The sequence below is a fragment of the Prionailurus viverrinus genome, chromosome A1, assembly GCF_022837055.1.
Source record: "Prionailurus viverrinus isolate Anna chromosome A1, UM_Priviv_1.0, whole genome shotgun sequence".
Lineage (NCBI taxonomy): Eukaryota > Metazoa > Chordata > Mammalia > Carnivora > Felidae > Prionailurus > Prionailurus viverrinus.
Genome location: NC_062561.1, coordinates 173716570 through 173732366, shown reverse-complemented (window position 1 = coordinate 173732366; position 15797 = coordinate 173716570). Strand labels below are relative to the sequence as shown.

The 15797-nt window shown below is 37.4% G+C and overlaps 1 protein-coding gene and 1 long non-coding RNA gene across 10 annotated transcripts in view; one reads left to right on the top strand and one right to left on the bottom strand.

Moving 5' to 3' along the window:
- Positions 1-15797, top strand: part of MCC (MCC regulator of WNT signaling pathway) — a 470733-nt gene that overhangs the window by 128634 nt on the left and 326302 nt on the right. The window lies entirely within an intron of this gene.
- Positions 1171-15797, bottom strand: part of LOC125176992 (uncharacterized) — a 64393-nt gene continuing 49766 nt past the window's right edge. For all 6 annotated transcript variants that reach the window (XR_007156460.1, XR_007156461.1, XR_007156452.1 and 3 more), the window contains one exon: positions 1171-1518. This is a non-coding gene — a long non-coding RNA (uncharacterized LOC125176992). The remainder of the gene's footprint in view (positions 1519-15797) is intronic.

Genomic DNA, 15797 nt, shown 5'->3' with positions numbered 1-15797 from the left:
GTCTAGAACACTCTTCTTTTTGACCTCATTTTCGGTTATTCAGATTTCATCTTAAATATTCCTTCATTAGAGGCCTTTTCTTTTTTTAAAAAAAAATTTTAACATTTATTTTTGAGAGACAGAGTGAGCAGGGGAGGGATAGAGAGAGAGGGAGACACAGAGTCTGAAGTAGGCTCCAGGGTCTGAGCTGTTGGCACAGAGCCCGATGCGGGGCTCAAACTCATGAACCGTGAGATCATGACCTGAGCCAAAGTCGGACGCTTAACCGGCTGAGCCACCCAGGTGCCCCTAGAGGCCTTTTCACATGCCCTGTTGCTTCATACCACTTATTCTTATCTGACATTACATTATGTACTTATTCTAAGACTCATTTATGTATCTCCCCTAGTACAATGAAAGTTCAACTAAAGTACTGACAGCCTTACAGGGGTACTACTATACCCCAGCACCTGGAACAGAGCTTGGCATATTAGAGATGTTTAGTGTATATTTGTTGCATTTGTTGAATGGGCAGTGCACAGTGTTCATGCTTTTTCAGGGATAAATGGCAGCACAATGCATGGTTCCAGACACCAAGGAACTTATAATTTAAATGTGAAGTTATAATCACATGGCAATTTAAGTAGCAATAAAATTTATGTTAGAGTCAACAGAGGTTTAGAAGCAACTGAATGGTGCAGAAGATAAGAAAGACTGTGAGCAGGAGTTTCAGGCAAGTTTTACCTGTGGTTGCAATATGGACAGAAGTAGAAAGAATGTTGTACTGCTGTAAGAAAAGCCTGAGAAAAAGTTAGGTTTAACAGTAAAGTGTCAGAAAGATTTTATTGTCAGTCCTGACATTTCACACCACATCCACAGCAGGGAGTTGAGTTGGCAGAAAAAGAAGAGTTATCAAAACATTACATGCTCAAGTTGGAAGAGGAATTTCGAAAGATTCATTTTTCTCAAATGTTTTCCACAGAACACCGATTTCAAAGGATGGTCATAAATATTTTGTGAAGAAAGAATTACTTTTTTAAATACATTTGAAAGCTTTGGATTAAACTAGATTAATAGTTTTCTTTATTGCAAGACATCTCTGAGTCTTTAATATGCTAATATTTCTTGCGACTCTCCAGGAGAAGAATAAAATATATAACATTTCACACATTTAATTGACCATAACTTTTATTTACAAATCTTCTCTTTGTCCTTACATTCTCTGCTGAAATATACTTTGGGGAAAAATTAAGATATCTGAACAACTAGATCATAATAGATTTTTATATCTCTTTTATGTCCACTTAGAAATGATATTAAAAATTTTTAATGTCTTTCAGACAACAGTTATATAAAACTTAAGTTATAGAAATAACAATATTAAAAATGGTTAAAAATTACTAATATTTACTGTGCACAAGGCAATTTGGTAGGCACTTTACTTGTATTATATGCTTAGAAAGAAATTCCAGGTTTACCACTGAGTGGCTATGGGATTTAGGTTGCATTCTTGATTATTCTCAGCTTCAGTTTTCGTATCTGTAAAGATAAAGTGGTAATACCTGCATTAGAGGATAATTGGAAGGACTTAGTGAGATATCATTTGTAAAGTTCCTACACAGTGCCTATTCACATTAGGTTTTCAATAAATAATAGTGTTCTTATAATAATTATCATTATCATCTCTAATCCTTGTGACTACCTTCCAAGTTTAGAATAGAATCCTCCATAGACAGTGGAAGACACTGAGACTTGAAGAAGTTACTTGCCTTGCTCTAAGCCACAGAGCTAATAAGGAGTTGAGAACACTAAAACGTTGATTATTGAAAAAGATGATTCTCGGAGTCCCCTGGAACTTAGTCTTAATGATCAAAATGCCAACTAAAAGAATACTGCCATCCAGAGGCCACTCCCAGAAATTGTCGGCACATGGTCCCCAGGGTCTTGAGAAGGGATCTGAGAGGACAATTCCTGCTAGGTAAACCCATCCCTTTGACAGTGAAGTGATGGCATACATTACATCAAAATAGTTATGAGGTTTAATGTGTGCTCCCTAATTTCCCAGTGGAAAACAAGTGATTTAGGTTTATTATAATCACTTGTAATTTTCATTTAAAATTTTGTGATTTAATTTTTTTCATCTTGAAATGTAAATTTTAAAAATTAAATCACATTTTAAAAACCATGATTTAATTTTTTTTTCAATTTTCTTTGTGATTAGGAAAGACTGGAGTTAAAAAAAAATCCTAACTTTAGATATTTATACATGTTCACCATTCCATTGAAGCCTTTATTTAAACACGCCCTTTTAAATAAATAGTTTTTTACTTCAACCAACCTGTAAACTTTACACATGATTTCCACATATTTTTGTCAAATGTGTGAATTTTGTGAAAGAGATAGTGCTTCAGGGTGAGGACCACTGAAAAACACCACTGAATTGCCTGAGGAGAATTGATAAAACCCTTCAAGTTTGCCTAATGAGGTTGTTACAAGCCTATGCTTTTCAGATCTTTGAGGGCACTTGTTTTTCTTCCTTTGGTCAGACCTCAGAGAGCCCAAGAACTTATTTGAATCAAATCCCTATAGTTTTAAAGCATTGTTTAAGACAGCAGACATTAAAACCTGTTAATTAATACAACTAAGTTTAATTTATGCTAAGATTAGAACACTGGGCACATTTTCCAATAACCTATATCTTCAAAGATACTTTATTGGTCTGGCCTTAAGTTATATTCCCACCTGATGTTTCAGACTTCATTACTGCTCTGGTAATGCCCCTGTGGTCCAGCAGGAACATACAAAGTACTGAAGTGTCTCAGAGAAACCAAAATAGCAAGGCTTTTACTTAACAGGAACTCAAAGTAAAAAAATAGATCAAAGAACATATAGTTTAGGCAGAAAGGTCTCCAAACCCCACATGTAAGGAGATACTGATTGCTTATCAGATTTAAAGAAATAAATAAGCAGCTCCCTGAATGTTGGTTTAGTATCTTGCTTTCAAAAAATTAAAACCACAATTAGTTAATATACATAAAACCTGTCTAGTCCTGACACATCCCAATTTTTTCCAGAATGAATGTTACTCTTAAATATTGGTGGAGCTTTTTCTGTGTATATAAAAATTCTTCTAAACTCTTGAAACAGGTTAAATTAAGTGAGACAAGAAGGCATTTTCCAATTCAGCTCGGTTATCCCTAGTATGTAGGTTTCTGGCTGGTGAATTAAGAAAATAAAAAAATGTTTTAAATCCCCTATGGGTTCTGTGTGAGCAATTAATAATTAACACAGAGCCTTTTAAATAAAATCACTCATGAGAGTGATTCAGTGTTAAAAGTACTGCCCAACTAGCATAAAACTAGACTGAAATCACAGTAGATTTTGGTCCCACTTGAAGGTTCTGGAAGTTTGTTTTTTTACTGGCGGTAGTGGTAGTTTTTTTTGCAAACTCTAAGCTCTATGTCACAGAGTGAACAATATGTTTATTTAATTTATTCTACTCCTAAATCAGGAGTTAGAATAGGCTTTTAAAGTCTTTAAGTAATAGATACCATTTCACATTTTTTTTTTTTTATGATTCCAACAAGTACAACATAGTTTTGTTGCATTACAAGGTCCTATATTGGTTTGCCAAAATTTTGCAGTTTGGAGAAGGAATTGCCTTCTTTCTTTTTTTTTTTTTTAAGTTTTTATTTAAATTCCAGTTAGTTAACATACAGTGTCATGTTAGCTTCAGGTGTACAATACAGTGATTCAACCCTCCATACATCACCTGGTGTTCATCACAAGTACACTTCTTAATCCCCATGGCCTATTTAACCCATCCTCCCACACACTTCCCTTCCAGTAGCCCTTAGTTTGTTCTTTATAGTTAAGTGTCTGTTTCTTGGTTTCTCTCTTTTTTCCTCTTTGCTTATTTATTTTGTTTCTTAAATTCCACATATGAGTGAAATCATATGGTATTTATCTTTCTCTGATTGACTTACTTCACTTAGCATTATTCTCTCTAGCTCCATCCATGTCCTTTCAAATGGCAAGATTTTATTCTTTTTTATGGCTGAGTAACATTCCATTATATATATGGAATATATATATTCTATTATATGTATATATATATGTGTATATATATATATATATATATATATATATATAATCTCACATCTTCTTTATCCACTCATCAATTGATGGACACTTGGAAAGAATATCCAATGGGAAAAAGAATGTCTCTTCAACAAACGATGTTGTGGAAAGCTAGACAGCAACATGAAAAAGAATGAAACTGAACCACTTTCTTACACCGTACACAAAAATAAATTGAAAATGGATTAAGGAGCTAAATGTGAGACCTGAAACCATAAAAATCCTAGAAGAGAACACAGGCAGTAACTTCTTTGACATTGCCATATCAACTTCTTTCTAGATATGTCTCCTGAGACAAGGGAAACAAAATAAAAAATAAACTGTTGGGACCACATCAAAATAAAAAGCTTCTGCACAGTGAAGGAAACAATCAACAAAACTAAAAGACGACTTATAGAATGGGAGAAGATATTTGCAAATGACATATCTGATAAAGGGTTAATATCCAAAATATATACAGCAATTATACAACTCAACACCCAAAAGGTGAATAATCCACTTTAAAAAAAAGCAGAAGACATGAATAGACATTTTTCCAAAGAAGACATACAGATGGCCAACAGACACATGAAAAGATGCTCAACATCACTCATCATCAGGGAAATGTAAGTCAAAACTACAATGGGAATCACCTCACAACTGTCAGAATGGCTAAAATAAAAAACACAAAAAATAACAGGTGTTGGTGTACTGTTGATGGGGAATGCAAACTGGTGCAGGCACTCTGGAAAACAGTATGGAGGTTCCTCAAAAAATTAAAAATAGAATTACCCTCTGATCCAGCAATTGCGCTACTAGGTATGTACACAAAGAATACAAAAATGCTAATTCAAAGGGATACATGTATCCTTATGTTTATAGCAGTATTATCTACAATAGCCAAATTATGGGAACAGTCATTTCACATTCTTTTGTTGCATAATAATAATACTGTCAAGCAACTGTCTGTAGTTTGATTGGTCTTTAGACTTGGTTTGGGTAGATTTGGTCAGTTCTCTGATTAATTTAGTTGACTTATATCTCTTTTTATTAATCATTGCCTTTGCTATTTTTGAGCAGTTCCTAAACCCTCCTGATTTGTCTGCTCATACTTCTCAGAGCCTAGGCTTCGAAATGCTTTGCAGCTTCCTGCTTCACTCCTTGGAACATTCTTTTTTTTTTAATTTTATTATTATTATTTTTTTAGTAAGCTTTATGACCAATGTGGGGCTTGAACTCACGACCCAGAGAGCAAGAGTCACATGCTCTACCAACTGAGCCACTAGGCACCCCCACTTCTTGGAACATTCTTGCAACCATGAAGAGAAGTCTGGGCTAGACTAACAATGGTGAGGGACCACACAGAGAGGCCTAGGCAATAGGTAGCATCATGGCCCAGACACATATGTGTGCATGTCTTAGTTCTTCCATCCCCAGTCGAGCTACCAGATGACTGCAAGTTATGTTAGTGAGTCTAGATGAGATAAGATGGAGAACTGCCCATGTAAGCCCCGCCCAAATTATTGACCAATTATTGACAGAATCACAAGAAACAATGAATTATTGCTGTTTCAAGTCACTAAGTTTTGTAATGGCTTGTTATGTGTCAGTAGATAAGTGATACACATAAAGAATTACCCTTAAGTTTGTGAAATTATTATGAATATGAATGAAAACAAAAGGCCCAAAGCCATCTGTAGATTCAATGCAATCCCTATCAAAATTCAATGCATTTGGGGTGCCTGGGTGGCTCAGTCTGTTGAGCGCCCGACTTCAGCTCAGGTCATGATCTCGCGGTCTGTGAGTTCGAGCCCCGCATCGGGCTCTGTGCTGACAGCTCAGAGCCTGGAGCCTGTTTCGGATTCTGTGTCTCCCTCTGTCTCTGTCCCTCCCCTGCTCATGCTCTGTCTCTCTCTCTCTCTCTCTCTCTCTCTGTCAAAAATAAATAAACATTAAAATTTTTTTTAAATTCAATGCATTTTTTTCACAGAAATAGAACAAACAACCCTAAAATTTGTATGGAACCACAAAAGACCCAAATAGCCAAAGCAATCCTGAGAATGAAGAACAAAGCTGGAGGCATCACACTTGCTGATTTCAAGCTATATTATAAAACTATAGTAATCAAAACCATATGGCATTGGCATAAAAGCAGACTCTAGACCACAGGAATAGAATCAAGAGCCCAGAAAAAAAGCCCATGCATATAGTATCAGCTGATATTTGAAAAGGGAGCTAAGAATCCTGAATAGGGAAAGGATTGTCTCCTCAATAAATAGTATTGAGAAAACTGGATATTCACATGCAAAAGAATGAAATTGGACCCCTGTCTTACACCATTCACAAAAATTAACTTGAAATGGATTAAAGACTTAAATATAAGACCTGAAACTGTAAAACTAATAGAAGAAAATATAGGAAAAAGCTCCCTGACATTGGCCTTGGCAGCAATTTTCTGAATATGACCCTAAAAGCACAAGCAACAAAAGCAAAAATAAGTAAGTGGGACTACATCAAACTAAAAGTCTTCTGCACAGCAAAATAAACAATTAGCAAAGTGAAAGGAAACCTATAGAATGGGAGAAAATATTTGTAAACCATCCTATTAAAGACTAATATCCAAAATATATGAGGCACTCCTGTAACCCAATAACAGGGAAAAAAATGCAAATTGAAAATGGGTGGAGGACTTGAATGGACTTTTTATCAAAGAAGACTTACAAATGGCCAGCAGGTACATGAATAGATACTCAACATTACTAATTATCAGGGAAATGCAAATCAAAGCAGCAATGAGATATCACCTCACACCTGTTAGAATGTCTACCATCAAAAAGACAAGAGATAACAAGTACTGGCAAGGATGTGGAGAAAGGAAACCCTTGTACACTGTTGGTGTAGATATTAATTGGTGCAGCCACTGTGGATAATAGTAGAGGTTCCTTAAAAAATTAAAAATGGAATTACCAAATGATACAGGAATCCCACTTCTGGGTGTATATCTGAAGGAAATGAAATTATTATATTGAAGAGGTATCTGCACTCCCATGTTCATTGCAATATCATTCACAATACCTAAGACATGGAGACAACCTGAGTGTCCACTGATGGATGAATGGATAAAGAAGATATGGCATATATATCTATACCAGAGTACTAGTCAGCCATGACAAAGAAGGAATCCTGCCATTTGTGACAACATGGATGGAACCATGAGGGCATTATGCTAAGCAAATATGTCAGAGAAATACAGGTACTGTATGTTCTCATTTATATGTGGAATGTAAAAACGTCGATTTCAAAGAAATAGAGTAGAATGGTGGTTGCCAGGGGTTTGGAGGCAGGAGAAATGGGGACATGTCAGTCAAAGGGTATAAGCTTAGTTATAAGATGAGTAAGTTCTAGGGATCCAATGTACGGCATGGTGACTATAATTAATTACATTGTATTATATACTTGAAAGTTTTTAAGAGTAGATCTTCAATGTTATCACCACACATAAACACAAATAATAATCATGTGAGGGGATGGACGTGTTACCTAACCTTCCTGCAGTAATCATTTTGCAATATATATGGTGTGTCAAATGATCACTTTACACTCCTTAAACTTACATGTGTTATATATATGTCAGTAACATGTCAATAAAGCTGGAAAAAAACACAAATATATAAATAGAACTAGTTCAGAGTTCTATATAATCAAATAAAACACATGTGAGGTGAACAAGGTATGCAAAGGAGATGAGAAAGGAAAATCATTGTTGGACAGAGAAACAAGACAAGACTCTTGTAAAAAATAAATAAATAAATAAAGCCCAAGCTGATCTTGGAGAATTGGAAAGAAGTAAAAGGATGTAGAAATAAGAAAACATACCTAGGTGGTGATGAGGTAGAGAAGAGTTCATTAGAGAGTATTTAACCTGTAATTGAGTTAAATGTCCTTGTACCTCACACTGAGTTCTGTGAACATTTGGGAAGCACATGGAAGTGGTTGGGGGTGCTGGGAAGGTTATTAAATGCCCCCAAACAAACATGGTGCATAATCTCAAGCATCAGTGTAATTGATTATTTGGAGGAAAAGTTGTGTAACTTGATAAGTTTAAAAAAATTGTATTTAAGGAAATGCTGATATATGAGTAGTAGAATTCAAAATAAATATTTCTTTTCTTTCTTTTTTAAATGTTTTGTTTATTTTTGAAAGAGAGAACGCGAGCATGGAAGGGGAAGTGGGGGCAGGGGATCTGGAGCAGGCTCCATGCTGACAACAGCGAGCCCAATGCGGGGCTTGAACCCATGAACCATGAGACCATGATCTGAGCTGAAGTCAGAATTTCAACCGACCGAGCTACCCAGGCGCCCCTGAATTTTCAATGTAAAACATGAGACTTGAAAGAAATCTCTGGCTTGGGGTAATTACACACTTCTTTGCCCACTGCCTTTGGAGTACTTGGGTGAAGACTGAGAGAAGCACTGTATTAAAGGATTCTTTCACGTACAAACCTTAGAGCTTTTTTCCTCTTCTAGTTTGTCTTCTTGGGCTGTTTAGGGCTCTTGACATTTTTTTTTTTTATGAAATTTATTGACAAATTGGTTTCCATACAACACCCCGTGCTCATCCCAAAAGGTGCCCTCCTCAATACCCATCACCCACCCTCCCCTCCCTCCCACCCCCCATCAACCCTCAGTTTGTTCTCAGTTTTTAACAGTCTCTTATGCTTTGGCTCTCTCCCATTCTAACCTCTTTTTTTTTTTTTCCTTCCCCTCCCCCATGGGTTCCTGTTAAGTTTCTCAGGATCCACATAAGAGTGAAACCATATGGTATCTGTCTTTCTCTGTATGGCTTATTTCACTTAGCATCACACTCTCCAGTTCCATCCACGTTGCTACAAAAGGCCATATTTCATTTTTTCTCATTGCCACGTAATATTCCATTGTGTATATAAACCACAATTTCTTTATCCATTCATCAGTTGATGGACATTTAGGCTCTTTCCATAATTTGGCTATTGTTGAGAGTGCTGCTATGCACACTGGGGTACAAGTGGCCCTATGCATCAGTACTCCTGTATCCCTTGGATAAATTCCTAGCAGTGCTATTGCTGGGTCATAGGGTAGGTCTATTTTTAATTTTCTGAGGAACCTCCACACTGCTTTCCAGAGCGGCTGCACCAATTTGCATTCCCACCAACAGTGCAAGAGGGTTCCCGTTTCTCCACATCCTCTCCAGCATCTATAGTCTCCTGATTTGTTCATTTTGGCCACTCTGACTGGCGTGAGGTGATACCTGAGTGTGGTTTTGATTTGTATTTCCCTGATGAGGAGCGACGCTGAACATCTTTTCATGTGCCTGTTGGCCATCCGGATGTCTTCTTTAGAGAAGTGTCTATTCATGTTTTCTGCCCATTTCTTCACTGGGTTATTTGTTTTTTGGGTGTGGAGTTTGGTGAGCTCTTTATAGATTTTGGATACTAGTAGGGCTCTTGACATTTAAGCTGATGATCACTCTGTTATCAGACAGTAACTTACAGAGCCCATCAGGGTCAGGGGGTAAAAAGGATATAAGGTTGCCCAAACACTGTTAAGATTACCAGCAAAGACATTTTCTAGAATGACTATTCCAATGGCTTTGCTATTTAGAAGGAGGAGGAGGAGAAGAAGGAGGAGGAGGGGGAGAAGGAGAAGGAGAAGAAGGGGGGGAAGGGGTGGAGGAAGGGGAGAAGGTGAGGAGGAGGAGAAGAAGAAGGCTCAAGGGAGCCTTGTCACAGGGACATAATCCTACAATGAAAGTGTATTAATGCAGAAAAATCTTGGTTATTACAGCAGCTTATATGTGGCATATCTTGCTTTCAAATTATGAGCATAATTAAGGATATAATATGATAATCTCCTTAATATATCTCAGACCTAGTAACCTACAGATCAGCAGCATCCACTAAAACTAAATATTTTCCTTTTTCCTAACTCAGGGAAAATAGAAAATATTGAAATAGAAAGAAAATCTGTTTGCGTTTAGCCTGAGAAATCATGTCATTTGCCATGAAGAGGCCAAAAGATCTTCTGAACAAGGGAATAGGAGAGGATATTGTAAATCACTTCACCTCAAACCCCTACCAAGTTATGACCTCACTGGTTATTTGAGGTGTTGTGGGATCTCAGATAACTGAGCCCATATATTAGAATGTAAGTGCTAAACAGCTAATGAAATCAAAGATAACAAATGACTTTGACACCATCTGAGAAAGTGAAAATAATCAAGAATCAGATGTATGTTATTTATCAGGCTGAAAATGTTTCTGTATTGGATATATTTGGACTTTGATTCTTTGTGTTTATTTGGCTTTTCATAGTCTGAACTCTGAATTCTGCACTTAAAGATGTCAAATCTATTTGTAGTACATTGACTATCATCTGTCCATTTTGCAGTCACTGCAGGCAAAAGGAAACAATAAAGGACAATGTAAGAAGGAAAGAACAGGGTGCACTCTTTTTTTTTTTAATGTTTATTTATTTTTGAGAGAGAGAAAGAGAAGCGAGCGGCAGAGGGGCAGAGAGAGGGAGAGAGACACAATCTGAAGCAGGCTCCAGGCTCCAAGCCATCAGCACAGAGACCGACGCGGGGCTCAAACTCACGAACCATGAGATCGTGACCTGAGCCAAAGTCAGATGCTCAACCAACTGAGCCACCCAGGCACCCCTGGTGTATTCGTTTTTAAACTTTTAAGCAAGCATATATAAGATCACCGGATTCTCAGGTATTTTTTGAGATATTTTTTTAAATGTTTATATTTGAGAGAAAGAGCGAGAGCAGGAAGGGGCAGAGAGAGGGAACAGAGGATCTGAAGCAGGCTCTGTGCTGACAGCAGAGAGCCCAATATGGGGCTGGAACTCAAAAACCGTGACATCATGACCTGAGCCAAAGTCGGATGTTCAACCGAGTCACCCAGGCACCCTTATTTCTTGAGATATTAAATAGTTTATATTTCTTTTGCAGGTCATTACCTCCTATAAGTCACTATGCTGTTCTGTGGTGGTCGAAATTCTTGGAAAATGATGTTTCAAGTATTACACACTGGTCCTTCTTACTTTCTGATTTAATTTTTTGCTGTTTTTTCTGGCTATTTGGTGCTGCTCTTTTTGAATACATTATTTTAACTCACTTCCCAATGGTATAAATTACTTCATTTTAGTCAGCAAAAAATAAAAAGTTCATGGGAATCCAGATGTGCCTATCTCAAGGGTAATCCTGGCATGAAGGGCGCCCCTGATTACCTGTGTTGATTGTATCTTTTGAACGACATATAACACAATAAGATTGTTCATCTATTTTCCCTCCAGCATGATTTAACTGAAGCAATTCATTAAGTGTCACTGTATTTATGGGATGTTGAAGCCATTCCAATTTCAGTGGCAGTGGTACAACTTGGCAAGATTTTAGATATTTTTCATGGAGTAAAAATGATTTCTTGGCTGAGATAAAGGCTCAGTCTGCTCACAGAAAGTGTTTAGTTTGGCCAGACTCTTTCATTGTCCATTGTTCATTCTAGAGAATCTGTCACTCAACATTAAAATCACAAAAGGCTCAGGAAGGCTTATTTTGCTTCCTGTTTTATCTCTCTCAAGGCTACTGCAAGTTCATTGGAGAATATTAATAAAAGGACATTAGTAAGTGACTGTTTAAATCAGTTAAATTTTTATGGTTGTTTTGGAAGCGTTTTGTATGGTTTCCAGTGGATCCATTTATGTTTGCTATCTACAAGAAAAACATTCTCACTTCTAGTTGAAGCAGAATTTAATCTGATATGTTGTGTATTTATTTAGCTTTCATTTTATGGATGTGTATAAGTCAGTTCTAGATAAATTTTAATGCAAACTAATTATCATGTCAGATTTGTCTCTTGGTATTTGTAGTGTTTTCTTTGATTTATCTGACTTAAGATTTAGAGTATTTTGATAAAAGTTTGCCCTTGAATTATAGTACAGCCCAGAGGGTTTGTTACATATCATCTAGTTTTACTCTACATAGTATAGATGAGGAAATGGAGAGGAAGTGTTAAATAATAATAATTCTCATGTCACAGAGTTAGCTGGTGACATGGCTGGGGCTAGACTATACCTCTCCTGACTCCTGACTTAATTGTTTTTCTAACAGTTCACACCGCTGTATTCTTTTCTATTTTTCTCCTGCTGTATTAACAAAAACTTAGAATTCCAATTTCCAAGATGGTTTTCATTTTCTTGTTAAGAATTTCTTCATCGAGATTTAGGTGTGAAAATGCCACCCTGGACTCCTAAAGAGTTAATTTAATTACCATTGCCACCTATTTCAGTTGCTTTCATGCCAAAACCAAAACACTCATAATGTTTAGATTTTTCTAGCACTTACACAATGCCTTTTTCTTTTTACTTAGTTTGTATTATCTTTCAAAGGATTTTTCACATATATCTCATTTGGGTAACAGTAACTAGACCCAGAATCTCAGGGATGTAAACATCAACATTTTCACCTTGCTGTGTATATGTCAACACAGTACTTAGTGAGATTTAATCTCACTAAGGGTGTGTTAGTGTTTAGTGAGATGGTACTGGCTTTTGGGCAAAAGCCCTCTTCATAACAAAAGCACCCCATTTTAAGTGTATGCCTCTTATATGACTATCGGGACTATAATATGGTGCATACTTAGGTCTATGAAGCCACAGCCCTGAGAAGGGTGGGGTGTCCTCTGAAGGGGAAGGTGATTGCTAGTAGTTCCTCCCAGTCTGTCACCTGAGAAAGAGTAGGTCATCAGACGCAGACCTGCAGTTCATGAGGGTTGCAAATGTTTACCGAAGGCAGGTAGACAATGTGAACAAGCAAAGTTGACTAGATGGAGGCTCCAGCAAACTGGAAGGCATGTGCCTATTTGCCAAGGGTAGCTAATGCTCAACTGTAGCCGAATGTTGCCCTGTGGGACAAGGGGCCACATGTTTCCAGATCTTGTGTGTGTGTTTCATGCCTGTGTGTGTGTGTGTGTGTGTGTGTGTGTGTGTGTTCAATGCCAGAACATATTTTTGCCTTTATTAAATATGATTTCTCCATATTCTCAATGTTGATGGCTAAAGTTTTAAAAGAGGATTCTTTTTTTTTTAATTTTTTAACGTTTATTTATTTTTGAGACAGAGAGAGACAGAGCATGAACGGGGGAGGGTCAGAGAGAGAGGGAGACACAGAATCCGAAACAGGCTTCAGTCTCTGAGCGGTCGGCACAGAGCCCGACGCGGGGCTCGAACTCACGGATCGAGAGATCGTGATCTGAGCCAAAGTCGGACGCCTAACTGACTGAGCCACCCAGGCGCCCCTAAAAGAGGATTCTTAAGTAGAGCAGAACTGACAAAATATATCTGTGAGCTAGATATAGTTCATAGCCCACCAGTCTGCTACTTGTGCAGGAGATAGCTTCTTTCTCAGTCTTCATTACCTTGCTTTTGGGATGAGAGGAATTAGATTATCTGGTCTTATGCTTGTAAATATTGGGAACTGTGATAATACCCGATAGATAGGGCTGTACTGGGAATTACGATGGGGTAGGGCTAGTACCCACGAATGGTAAGTCACCTCAGATATGCCGTAGTAGTTTCTTGCCACTCCTATGTTAATTCTCTTTAGACATTTGCAAAATCTTCTATGAATGCTGCCACTTTGCTTTGTTTGGGGTATTAAGGAATTAAGAGTTGTCCATTCTTGGGCCACCATACCAAAGGGAACTAGTTCTACCACTTTATGGCCTGGGAATGGATGCAGGCATAATTAGATGGAAATCCTAAAGGGGAAGGTGAATCATAGAGGACAACAGTTAAGGTTATGAGGTTCTTCTTCATCATCCATTGTGGAGATTCTCCATCCATTGCTGGTCTTGTAGAATAAGAGGTTTGTTTTTATTAAGGGAGTGGGCTATTTTCATACACCTTTCTGCTGATTTGCTTTGATGTTGGCTAATTTATATCCTGAGAGTCTATTCCTTTGGTATATCCCCAAGAAATGCTTTGTCCCCATTTTCTAAAAACCAAATACCAGACAACATATTTAGTCTTATCAGTCATTCATACTGTATATTAATAATATAACCAGATTTTTACTTGAAGTGATTCTATTGAGGGAGGAGCCACAGGAAAGGTCTTGAAGGACAACAGTAGATGAAGGAAAATTTGAGTTGTGGAGAAAAATCTGAGGAAGGAAGGGGGGTGAGGCTTATGAAAACCATTTTGTCTGTGTTACTCCTGCCTATGCCTGGTCTGATAAAGTTCCCGTTCATCTAAGATGGCAGAGATCAGTGTTTCCTGAACTGGACCCAATAAACTATAGTCATTTTGGGAATGTTGATCTGAAATCTGGAATACATCATATGGCCTAATGGGGCAAACAACCAAGGAGCACCAGATGTCTGAGAAATTCCTCTAAAATGAGAAATAGAGACCAAAACAAGAAGAAAAACTTAATTTAAATGGAATGGAGACTCTGCAAGTAGAACACTCAAAATAATCCCACTTCATGGGTGCCTAGGTAGCTCAGTCGGTTGAATGTCTAACTCTTGATTTTAGCTTAGGTCCTGATCTCAGGGTTGTGGGTTTGAGCCCCACATTGGGCTCCACGCTGGGCTTGGAGCCAGTTTGAGATTCTCCCTCTCCCTCTCCCTCTGCCTGCCCCCAAATTTAAAAAATGGAAAAAAAATCCCTCTTTAATATATTATGAAATACAGGAGAAAATACGTACACACACACACACACACACACACACACACACAGAAACACACACAAAGAATAGGATAAAAAGAAACATTAAAATGGGGCGCCTAGGTGGCTCAGTCGGTTAAGCGTCCAACTTTGGCTCAGGTCATGATCTTGCGGTTTGTGAGTTCGAGCCCTGCGTCGGTCTCTGTGTTGACAGCTCAGAGCCTAGAGCCTGATTCAGATTCTGTGTCTCCCTCTCTCTCTGCCCCTATCCCTCTCTTCATTAAGATAAGTTGTAAAGATATATGTCAAGCAAAATGGTAGTGGTTCCAGACAGAAGTTCTGAGTTGCAAGAGAAAAAGAAGAATAAAGAAAGTAGTGAACATGTGGATAAACATAAATAAGCAGAGTAAAACAATAATACTGTGTTCTGGAGATTTTAGGGAAAATAAATATAAAACAATAGTAGCCTATATGTTGGGAGTGGGATGGATGGATAGATTTCAAATTTTCTAAGGTCCTAATATGGTCCAGAGATAGGTAAATAAATTCATAAGCTTTAGATTTTAATAAATTAAGGATGCGTGTTGTAATTTCTAGCATAATCACTAAAATAGAAAATATTTTTGTTTGTTTTTGTTTGTTTTGTTTTTGTTTTTAATTTAAAAAATTTTTTTTATTTTTTAAATTTACATCCAAATTAGTTAGCATATAGTGCAACAATGATTTCAGGAGTAGATTCCTTAGTGCCCCTTACCCATTTAGCCCATCTCCCCTTCCACAACCCCTCTAGCAACCCTCAGTTTGTTCTCCATATTTATGAGTCTCTTCTGTTTTGTCCCCCTCCCTATTTTTATATTATTTTTGTTTCCCTTCCCTTATGTTCATCTGTTTTGTCTCTTAAAGTCCTCATATGAGTGAAGTCATATGATTTTTGTCTTTCTCTGACTGACTAATTTCACTTAGCATGATGCCCTCCAGTTCCATCCACGT